The 12214-nt window shown below is 33.5% G+C and overlaps 2 pseudogenes; both read left to right on the top strand.

Moving 5' to 3' along the window:
* The first annotated feature begins 3227 nt into the window (after positions 1-3227).
* Positions 3228-6143, top strand: LOC105179168 (adenylate isopentenyltransferase 5, chloroplastic-like; annotated as a pseudogene).
* A 4184-nt stretch (positions 6144-10327) lies between these two features.
* LOC105179170 (adenylate isopentenyltransferase 5, chloroplastic pseudogene) lies at positions 10328-11142 on the top strand (annotated as a pseudogene).
* The last annotated feature ends 1072 nt before the right edge of the window (positions 11143-12214 follow it).

The raw sequence follows: 12214 nt of genomic DNA, 5'->3' as shown, positions 1-12214 counted from the left end.
GCCCAATTAGCTGACCCACTTGGCAGCCCATAACCGACCCGGTAACCCGACTTATCCTATCTACATAATTATATAAAATCCTTAACCCTAAATCTCACTTTCCATCTTCTCTGCTTCTTCTGCATCGTCTACTTCCTCTCCTCTCCAAATCCTCTCTGTGATTTTCTTCCTTCTTTTCCGCGTAAGCCATGGCCACTTTCCTAGACCAATCTAATGGTTTTAGGAGCCACCAAGGTTTTCCTCATCTACCACAGTTTTCAACCCTTTAAATAGGTGATTCTCCCTTTCGGCTAAAACATGAATCAAGTTGTTTTGTCCTTCACCATTCACAAAAGTTCTTTGTGAAATATTGAATTGGGGTCTTTGTGACCGTGTGATACTGAGATCTGAGTGATCAGAGTTGTAGTCGGTTTCTTTATTTGTGGAGTTACCTTGAGTCAGTTCATAGTGGAAACGGTGCCTTGTGACCATATTCCTTTATCGAGATATTGGATCTGGCTACTCTGAGCCTGTTAATCACTATACTTTTGATTTAATTATTTCCTTATATCTTTTATTTGTTATTATCATTTAAGTTGTATATTGGCCTGTAATAATCTTAAGGAATTTCGTACTCCAATTTTTGTAATTTTTGGATAGTGTTTTCTAGTGATTTCCACTCTACACTACTCAAACTAAATTAATACTCACTTCCATATGAGTATGATCAACAAAGGAGGTAATCCGTACACAAACTAAATTTATAATTACTTCCATATGATGTTTCAACATATGTAGGAACAAAATTTATAATTTGATAATTTTAGTAATTTATACTAACCGCTCGAACACTATTTTAATTGGTATAATTAGAGATAATAAATTTTGTTCGTATATATGTAGAAGAATCATATGGAAGTATGTATTAATTTAGTTTGAGTACGGATTACATCCTTCGTTGATCATACTCATATCGAAGTGAATATTAATTTAGTTTGTGTAGGGATTACATCTTTTGTTGATCGTACTAAATGTATCGGCAAGTTTTAACTAGTCACAAATAGGATTATATGTATTACTTGTTGATCTGCATAGGGATAAATTACATCAAATTTTTCGCGATTGCATTTGAGATTGATGAATAAATGTATAATGCGAATATATTATTATAAGACGACTAACATGAATTTTGATCGCATGAAAACGTTTATGATATCTATAAAAGCGTATTAATAATTGCAATATTCTTGTATATTAACGAGGAATAAGTTGTGTAATTAATTCCTGCAACATATAATAAAGAATTCATGAAGAATAATTCAGGAAACTAATTTACTACTGTTAGTATTATTTGGCACAAATCCGAAGCCCACAACCCAAGCCCACTATCACTTGGGAGGCCCTCTACCTGGTACCCGACCCACCGCCCAGAACCTGACCCGACTCGACTTGATATATAAGTCCCTCTTCTCTAAACCCTAATCAGCCTTCTCTCTTTCTCCCTACTTCCGCCGCTTCCTCTCTTCTCCCTCTCACACTCGACCATGGCAGTAGCAACCGCTCACCGGCGGTTTCCAAGAGCCAACCGATGGCTCTTCTGGAAACCGCCTAACGGTCCGGTACTCCGGCCGTTACTTCAACCCTTTAAATAGGAAGCCTATTTCCTTCTGTTGCGAGTGGCTTCGCGCGAGAGAAATCTGTTTTCTTCCTCTTCCCGTCCACTGAAATATTTCTGTGTGTTCCCTAACTTGAGTAGAGAGTTGTGGTGGTCAGTTCATTGTGAGTAAAAGATCTGTGTGGTTTGAGTTGGTGTTTTGGGTACTGCCGGTGTTGGTGCAACCGTGATGTTTGCTGGTTTGTTGGGTCCGGTATTTTGTGACCGTGTCCCTCGGAATATTGGATCTGGCTCTATCTCCTGAGCCATAATCAAACAGGTTTTGGTTTCCTTTTATTCTGTTGTAACTGTTCGATATCTCTGTAATATTTGTTCATATTCGGTCTGTAAATTCTTAAGGGGTTTCGTACTCCATTTCAAGTGTAATAGTTGGATAGGTTCTGTGTTAAAGCAATACCACTGGAAGGTTATCCCTACAACTACTGCATACAAAAGCATTATTACAAAACTAAAACAAAACAAAATATAATAAATGGATGCAATCAGTTTCATCAACGGATGGATACTGCAACTTAATTACTTTCATATTAATCTTGAACCACAAGATGTCCCAATTTTATATAGTAACAATTACAAGAAAAGTGTAATTAACATTCAAAATTTGCCCCATTTAAATTTCAGTAAATCTTAATAAGAGATAAAATCTGTAGACCACATTTGTTAACGTTCAATTAACATAGATTTTGTCATTATAATATATGTTTTCACATATATATAGTATGTTGACGAATTAATGAGAATACTTTTCCGGATTCAAAATTCAATTCTGTAAACTCACTCGACTTTACTCAAAAGCAAATCCGACGTAAGATATGGATAATCACTAAGTACTTCGTCATTATCTTTTAATTTCTCATAATTTTTTTCTCATTCAGTATAGTAAAATTACTCATTTTACATCCCAAGAATAATTTTTTTACAAAAAATAATTATCGATGAATTTATTGCATCTCTTATGGTACCTGCACGGTATAGATTTTGGCATCTTAATTGTGATTAGTATTTGTATTATCTTTTTACGACAGCTTCGCAATAATTAATGATTCTTTTCCTATTTCATAAATACAGTAAAAAATACAGTAATTTGGACAGAGCCTTGCTCAAGATTTATTTGAATTGTTATATAATAAGTGGATAGGGATAGGGGTGAAGTTATGAATGGCTTGATTTGTTCTATATTGTTTGTACGTATCTATGTATAAATATCCCCCTACACGTCCTATGTTTCTTCACGTTTCAAACAATTGTCTATGTAATTTCTTTCACATCAATGAAACTTGTTCGTGATACTCTCTAGAGCCCACAAATGTTTGAAGTTTTTCTTCAAACAAATCCTTTTGAAGAAGAGAAATTAATCCAAGAATTGAGAAGGGCTTGTCACTCTATAATAGATAGATATTCTAAAATAGTAGATTGTACTTGGTACATGTTTTGTTTGGTTTGTTTGAGAGTATTCTAACACGTGGCCTTTCTCTTTTTTTATTTCTGTGATGAAATTGACAAGTGTTAAAAAAAGTAAAAGTAATTACCAATTAGAATTTCGATATCCGCTTGGAAGCCAGCACAATCGAGCATGATGAACAAGCACCAAGGAAAGGATAAGGTGGTAGTGGTATTGGGTGCCACTGGCACAGGCAAATCGAGCTTGGCGATAGACCTGGCCACACGTTTCGGGGCAGAGGTCATCAACTCGGACAAAATTCAGGTCTACAAGGGCCTAGACATAGTAACAAATAAGGTGAGAAATGAGGAATGCCGCAGCGTGCCACACCATTTGCTCGGAATCATTGATCCCGACGTGGATTTCACTGTACATGATTTTTTGCATCATGCATTACTGGCTGATGCCATCGTGCAGAAGAATCGGTTGCCAATCATTGCTGGAGGGTCCAATTATGTGAGCCTGATCTAAAGGAATTTCGTACACCAATTTTTGTAATAGTTGGATAGTATTTTCTGGTGATTTCCACTCTACACTACTCAAACTGAATTAATACTCACTTCCATATGAGTATGATCAACGAAGGAGGTAATCCGTACACAAACTAAATTTGTACTTACTTCCATATGATGCTTCAACATATGTATTAACAAAATTTATAATTTTGATAATTTTAGTAATTTATACTAACAGCTCGAACACTATTTTAATTGGTTGAAGTAGAGATAATGAATGTTGTTCGTATATAAGTAGAAGAATCATATGAAAGTAAGTATTAACATAGTTTGAGTACGGATTACATCCTTCGTTGATCATACTCATATGGAAGTGAGTATTAATTTAGTTTGTGTAGGGATTACATCTTTTGTCGATCGTACTAAATGTATCAGCAAGTTTTAACTAGTCGCAAATAGGATTATATGTATTTCTTGTTGATGTGCATAGGGATAAATTAAATCAAATTGTTCGCGATTGCATTTGAGATTGATGAATAAATGTATAACGCGAATATATTAGTATAAGACGACTAGCACGGATTGTGATCGCATGTTAACGTTTATGATATCTATAAAAGCGTATTAATACATGCAATATTCTTGAATATTAACGACGAAAAGGTTGTGTGATTAATTCCTGCAATATATAATGAAGAATTCATGTAAAATAATTAAGGAAACTAATTTGCTACTGCATACAAAAGCGTTATTGCAAAACTAAAACACAAAAAAAAAATATAATAAATGGATGCAATCAGTATCATCAACGGATGGATACTGCAACTTAATTACTTTCATATTAATCTTGGACCATAAGATGTCCCAATTCATGAATCAATTTTATATAGTAACAATTACAAGAAAAGTGTAATTAACATTCAAAATTTGCCCCATTTAACTTTCAGTAAATCTAACTAAGAGATAAAATCTGTAGAGCACATTTATTAACGTTCAACTAATATAGATTTTGTCATTATAATATATGTTTTTACGTATATAGTAGGTTGACGAATTAATGAGAATACTTTTTCAGATCCAAAATTCAATTTTGTAAACTCACTCGACTTTACTCAAAAGCAAATCCTATGTAAGATATGGATAATCACTATGTACTTCGTCATTATCTTTTAATTTCTCATAATTTTTTCTTATTTGATATAGTAAAATTACTCATTATACATCCCAAGAATAATTTTTTTACAAAAAATAATTATCGATGATTTTATTGCATCTCTTATGGTACCTGCACGGTGTAGATTTTGGCTTCTTAATTATGATTAGTATTTGTATTATCTTTTTACGACACCTTCGCGATAATTAATGATTCTTTTCCTATTTCATAAATACAGTAAAAAATACAGTATTTTGGACAGAGCCTTGCTCAAGATTTATTTGAATTGTTATATAATAAGTGGATAGGGATAGGGGTGAAGTTATGAATGGCTTGATTTGTTCCATATTGTTAGTACGTATCTATGTATAAATATCCCCCTAAACATCCTATGTTTCTTCACGTTTCAAACAATTGTCTAGGTAATTTCTTTCACATCAATGAAACTTGTTCGTGATTCTCTCTAGAGTCCACAAATGTTTGAAGTTTTTCTTCAAACAAATCCTTTTGAAGAAGAGAAATTAATCCAAGAATTGAGAAGGGCATATCACTCTATAATAGATAGATATTTTAAAATAGTAGATTGTACTTGGTACATGTTTTGTTTGTTTTGTTTGGGAGTATTCTAACACGTGGCCTTTTTTTTTTTAATTTCTGTGACGATATTGACAGGTGTTAAAAAATGTAAAAGTAATTACCAATTAGAATGTCGATATCCGCCTGGAAGCCAGCAAAATCTAGCAAGATGAACTTTTCAGTTCGGGGCATGATGAACAAGCACCAAGGAAAGGATAAGGTGGTGGTGGTATTGGGTACCACTACCACAGGTGAATCGCGCCTGGCGATAGACCTGGCCACCCGTTTCGGGGAAGAGGTTATCAACTCGGACAAAATTCAGGTCTACAAGGGCCTAGACATAGTAACCAATAAGGTGAGAAATGAGGAATACCGCGGCATGCCACACCATTGTGCATCATGCATTGTTGGCTGCTGATGCCATCGTGCAAAAGAATCGATTGCCAATCATTACTGGAGGGTCCAATTCCTTCATACAGGCACTTGTCATTGAAGACACTAAGTTTCCCTCCAAGTACGAGTGTTGTTTTCTCTGGATGGACGTGGCGATCCCTGTCTTGCATTCGTACGTGTCGAAAAGGGTTGATCAGATGGTGGATAGTTGGTGGAGGAGGGTAAGTCATTTTTTGACCCAAAAATTCGTGACTATGATTATGGGATTATGCGTGCCGTTGGGGTCCCCGAGATGGATGAGTTCTTCAGGAGTGAGGGTGTTGTCGATAGTGGAACTAGGGCTAAGATTCTTAAGACGGTATTGATGAAATTAAGATGAACACTTGCAAATTAGCTTGCCGTCAAGTTGAAAAGATTTTGAGGATGATGGAGGAATTCGGGTGGCGGATCCACCGGTTGAACGCCACATAGGTATTCCTTCGATGTCGTGGAGATGCCAATCAAGCATGGGAGAAATTGGTGCTGGAGCCTAGTACGAACATTGTGGCTCCTTTCATTTGCAAAGAAAACTTAAATCCAAAATTGACTGGATATGAACAATTAGTATGATCAATTATGTACCTTCGTGCATATAAACAATATGTATGAGCAGCAAAATTTTGTAGTCCTACTGATATACTGAGTTTAATATCATGGCGGTACAATCATGTTAAAGCATTAATATTCAATGCTTTGATCAGTGAAATATATATGTAATCCAATTTATACTAATTCATACTCATGTCCGTGTGATTATCATTATTACCAAGAAATATATATAATCTTATTTGCATTTAGTTAAAACTTGCCGAATCATTTACTACGATCAACAAAAGATGTAACCCCTACTAAAACAAAATTAATACTCACTCCCTTATGAGTATGATCAACAAAGGATGTAATCCGTAATCAAACTATTTTAATACTTACTTCAATATGATGCTTCTACATACGTACGAACAAAATTTATTATCTCTACTTATATCAATTAAACTAGTGTTCGAGCAGTTAGTATGATCGTTTAAATGTTAAATCCTACTTATTTGTATACGTACAAAAATACAGTTTCTGTCTTGTAATTTATGAGGGGGTATCATTTTTTGTGCTACACAAATTATGAAAATTAGTTTTTACAAGACTAAAATTGTCAAAATTATATTACTCAATAAAATATAAATAAAAATACTATGGGTGTGTAGGTGGATATATATGTACACATATGTATCCGGAGTTCTTGAATAAAGTTGAAAATTAAATAAAATTATTCGTGATTGGATTTGGGGTTGATGAATAAATGTGTATACAAATATATTAGTATAAGATGTCTAACACGAATTGTGATTGCATGTTAACATTTATGATATATATAGAAGCGTATTAATAATCGCTATATTCTTGAATACAAACGAGAAATTAGATGTGTGATTAATTCTTGTAACGTTTATCTAAGTTAATAAAACTCATATTTGTACATTTATGATGCTTCCATCAACGAAATATTTAGTCCTAGTTAGCAAATTAAACTTTGTTTATAAAATTATTTTGAAATATAATCCTACTTATATCAATTTAAAGCTTATGTCAGTACAATCAATATGATCAAGAATAGTTCCAAATTATCTTAATTATAAATGTGAATATATTAATGATGTTTGTATCAATAAAGTATAGTATAGTCTTGTGCAATCTTATTTATACCAAGTAAAAATTCATGTTCCCTGGATTTATTATGATCATCAAGTGTAAAATCGTGTACTCGCAATTACTATGCTCTACCAAAGAAGTTATTATGTTGATCCAGTCTAAAAACCAATGTCCGTACAGTTAGGGTACAAGAATGATGTGATGCTTTTACTAACAAATAATATGTGTACCTTCCTCCATATGAACAATTAGTATGATCAACAAAATTATGTAGTCCTACAGATATACTGAGTTAAAATTTATGGCAGTACAATTAGTATGAAAGCATGAATATTCATTGCTTTGATCAACGAAATATATATGTAATACAATTTATACCAATTAAAACTCATGTCCGTGCGATTATCGTGATCAACAAGAAATATATATAATCCTATTTGCAACTAGTTAAAACTTGTTGATACATTTAGTATGATCAACAAAAGATGTAACCCTACTTGTTAAAATTTGTAGCCCAATGACTTCTTAAAACGCCTACCTTGTCAGCCCAATTACCTGACCCACTTGGCAACCCACAACTGACCCGGTAACCCGACTTATCCTATCTACCTAATTATATCAAATCCTTAATCGTAAATCTCACTTTCCGTCTTCTCTATTTCTTTTGCATCGTCTACTTCCTCTCCTCTCAAAATCCTCTCTGTGATTTTCTTCCTTCTTTTCCGCAGAAGCCATGGCCACTTTCCTAGACCAATCTAATGGTTTTAGGAGCCACCAAGATTTGCCTTATCTAGCACAGTTTTCAACCCTCTAAATAGGGGTTTCTCCCTTTCGGCTAAAACATGAATCAAGTTGTTTTCTCCTTTACCATTCACAAAAGTTCTTTGTGAAATATTGAATTGGGGACTTTGTGACCGTGTGATACTGAGATCTGAGTGATCGGAGTTGTAGTCGGTTTCTTTATTTGTGGAGTTACCGTGAATCGGTTCATAGCGAAAAAGGTGCCTTGTGACCATATCCCTTTATCGAGATATTGGATCCGGCTACTCTGAGCCTGTTAATCACTATACTTTTGATTTAATTATTTCCTTATTTCTTTCATTTGTTATTATCATTTAAGTTGTATATTGGCCTGTAATAATCTTAAGGAATTTTGTAATCCAATTTTAGTAATAGTTGGATAGTATTTTCGGGTGATTTCCACTCTACACTACTCAAACTAAATTAATACTCACTTCCATATGAGTATGATCAACGAAGGAGGTAATCCGTACACAAACTAATTTATACTTACTTCCATATGATGTTTCAACATATGTATAAACAAAATTTATTATTTTGATAATTTTAATAATTTATACTAACTGCTCGAACACTATTTTAATTGGTATAAGTAGAGATAATAAATTTTGTTCGTATATAAGTACAAGAATCATATGGAAGTAAGTATTAACTTAGTTTGAGTACGGATTACATACTTCGTTGATTATACTCATATGGAAGTGAGTATTAATTTAGTTTGTTAGGGATTACATCTTTTGTTGATCGTACTAAATGTATCGACAAGTTTTAACTAGTCGCAAATAGGATTATATGTATTTCTTGTTGATGTGGATAGGGATAAATTAAATCAAATTGTTCGCGATTGCATTTGAGATTGATGAATAAATGTATAATGCGAATATATTAATATAAGACGACTAGCACGAATTGTGATCGCATGTTAACATTTATGATATCTATAAAAGCGTATTAATAATTGCAATATCTTGAATATTAAAGAGGAATAATTTATGTGTTTAATTCCTACAACATATGATGAAGAATTCATGTAAAATAATTCAGGATACTAATTTACTACTGCATACAAAAGCGTTATTACAAAACTAAAACAAAAAAAAAATATAATAAATGGATGCAATCAGTTTCATCAACGGATGGATACTGCAACTTAATTACTTTCATATTAATCATGGACCACAAGATGTCCCAATACATGAATCAATTTTATATAGTAACAATTACAAGAAAAGTGTAATTAACATTCAGAATTTGCCCCATTTAAATTTAAGTAAATCTAAATAAGAGATAAAATCTGTAGACCACATCTATTAACGTTTCAATTAATAAAGATTTTGTCATTATAATATATGTTTTCACATATATAGTAGGTTGATGAATTAATGAGAATAATTTTTTGGATTCAAAATTCAATTTTGTAAACTCACTCGACTTTACTCAAAAGCAAATCCTACGTAAGATATGGATAATCACTAAGTACTTCGTCATTATCTTTTAATTTCTCATAATTTTTTTCTTATTCGATATAGTAAAATTACTCATTATACATCCCAAGAATAAGTTTTTTACAAAAAATAATTATCGATGAATTTATTGTCTCTTATGGTACCTGCACGGTGTAGATTTTGACATCTTAATTATGATTGGTATTTGTATTATCTTTTTACGACAGCTTCACAATAATTAATGATTCTTTTTCTATTTCATAAATACAGTAATTTGGACCAAGCCTTGCTCATGATTTATTTGGATTGTTATATAGTAAGTGGATAGGGATAGGGGTGATGTTTTGAATGGCTTGATTTGTTCCATATTGTTTGTACGTATGGATGTATAAATACCCCCTACACATCCTATGTTTCTTCACGTTTCAAACAATAGTCTAGGTAATTTCGTTCACATCAATGAAACTTGTTCGTGATTCTCTCTAGAGCCCAAAAATGTTTGAAGTTTTTCTTCAAACAAATCCTTTTGAAGAAGAGAAATTAATCCAAGAATTGAGAAGGGCTTGTCACTCTATAATAGATAGATATTCTAAAATAGTAGATTGTACTTGGTACATGTTTTATTTGTTTTGTTTGAGTGTATTCTAACATGTGGCCTTTTTCCTTTTTTATTTCTGTGATGAAATTGACAAGTGTTAAAAAAAGTAAAAGTAATTACCAATTAGAATGTCGATATCCGCCTGGAAGCTAGCACAATCTAGCATGATGAATTTTTCAGTTTGGGGAATGATGAACAAGCACCAAGGAAAGGATAAGGTGGTGGTGGTATTAGGTGCCACTGGCACAGGCAAATCGCACCTGGCGATAGACCTAGCCACCCGTTTCGGGGCAGAGGTCATCAACTTGGACAAAATTCAGGTCTACAAGGGCCTAGACATAGTAACCAATAAGGTGAGAAATGAGGAATGTCGCAGCGTGCTACACCATTTGCTCGGAATCATTGATCCCGAGGTGGATTTGACTGTACATGATTTTGTGCATCATGCATTGCTGGCTGCTGATGCCATCGTGCAAAAGAATTGGTTGCCAATCATTGCTGAAGGGTCAAATTCCTTCATACAGACACTTGTCAGTGACGACCTGAGTTTCCCTCCAAGTACGAGTGTTTTTTTCTCTGGATGGATGTGGCGATCCCGGTCTTCCATTCGTACGTGTCGAAAAGGGTTGATCAGATGGTGGATAGCGGGTTGTTGGAGGAGGGTAAGTCATTTTTTAACCCAAAAATTTAGTCACTATCATTACGGGATTAGGCGTGCCATTGGCGCCCCTGAGATGGATGAGTTCTTCAGAAGTGAGGGTGTTGTCGATGGTGATATTAAGATATTGATGAAATTAAGATGAACATTTGCAAATTTGCTTGCCGTCAAGTTGAAAAGATTTTGAGGATGAGGGAGGAATTCGGGTGGCGGATCCATCGGTTGAACGCCACAGAGTTATTCCTTCGGTGTGGTGGAGATGCCAATGAAATAGCGTTATTATAAAGCTAAAACAAAAAAAAAATAAAATAAATGGATGCAATCAGTATCATCAACGCATGGATACTAGAACATAATTACTTTCATACTAATCATGGACCACAAAATGTCCAAATACATGAATCAATTGCATATAGTAACAATTGCAAGAATAGTATAATTAACATTCAGAATTTGCTCCAATTAAATTTCAGTATATCGAAAGAAGAGATAAAATCTGTAGACCAGATTTATTAACGTTCAATTAATATAGATTTTGAGTTTGAGTCTTGTCCGAATTTTTAATTTGGTGCTTTTCTTTATTTTCCATTTCATTTGTCCTAATGCTACAAAATGATATATAATTAGGAACATTTGGCCACAAAATTTGTCAAAATATGACATGAAATAAGCACAAAATGAGATCCTATCAAATATCTCCCCACTTAACCCTTTGCTCGTCCTCGATGCAAAGAAATAGAGATAAAATAGGTTAAAAAATTTCATTCCAAAGTTTATGGATATCAGATGAAAGTACCCAATCAAGAATCTAGTTAAGTGTTCAAAGAATGGTACACCATATGATAAAAGACAACTCAACAAGCTTCAAACATGTTTTCACAAGATGATTTCATCAAAAACTAAGCATGAAAAACAAGTGGACTGTGCTCTCATATCTCCCAATCTCTCAAGTATTTTTGGTTGAGTGTTTTGCTCAAATGCTTGCTATGAAAATGATTCACCATAGGCTTGATTATACACCAAAATGTCCACCACTTTTAAATATACACACATTTTAATCAAGAGGTCTTATATTTTGGTTGTAATGGGGCATTGGTTTAGGGGTAGGAAGAATAAGGAAAAATGAGGTGAAAATCCAATAAACTAAATTAGAGCACCAAGTAATAGATATAAGAATCCAAGCTTCTCAAAATTGATCTATCTTATACTCTAATTTCATGTCCCACTTTCCTCGACTTGAGTTGTGTCTTTTTTAAGAGAAAGAGTATTTTTTTTCTTTGACTTCCCCGATTTTTTTATTTTTCCTTTTTCTTTTGAAGGTATTCTTTTTTTTTTTCTCTTTCTTTGTCTATTAAGG

The sequence above is a fragment of the Sesamum indicum genome, linkage group LG10 (genome assembly GCF_026168435.1).
Source record: "Sesamum indicum cultivar Baizhima isolate 11 linkage group LG10, ASM2616843v1, whole genome shotgun sequence".
Taxonomy (NCBI): domain Eukaryota; kingdom Viridiplantae; phylum Streptophyta; class Magnoliopsida; order Lamiales; family Pedaliaceae; genus Sesamum; species Sesamum indicum.
This window is presented reverse-complemented; position numbering and strand designations above follow the sequence as displayed.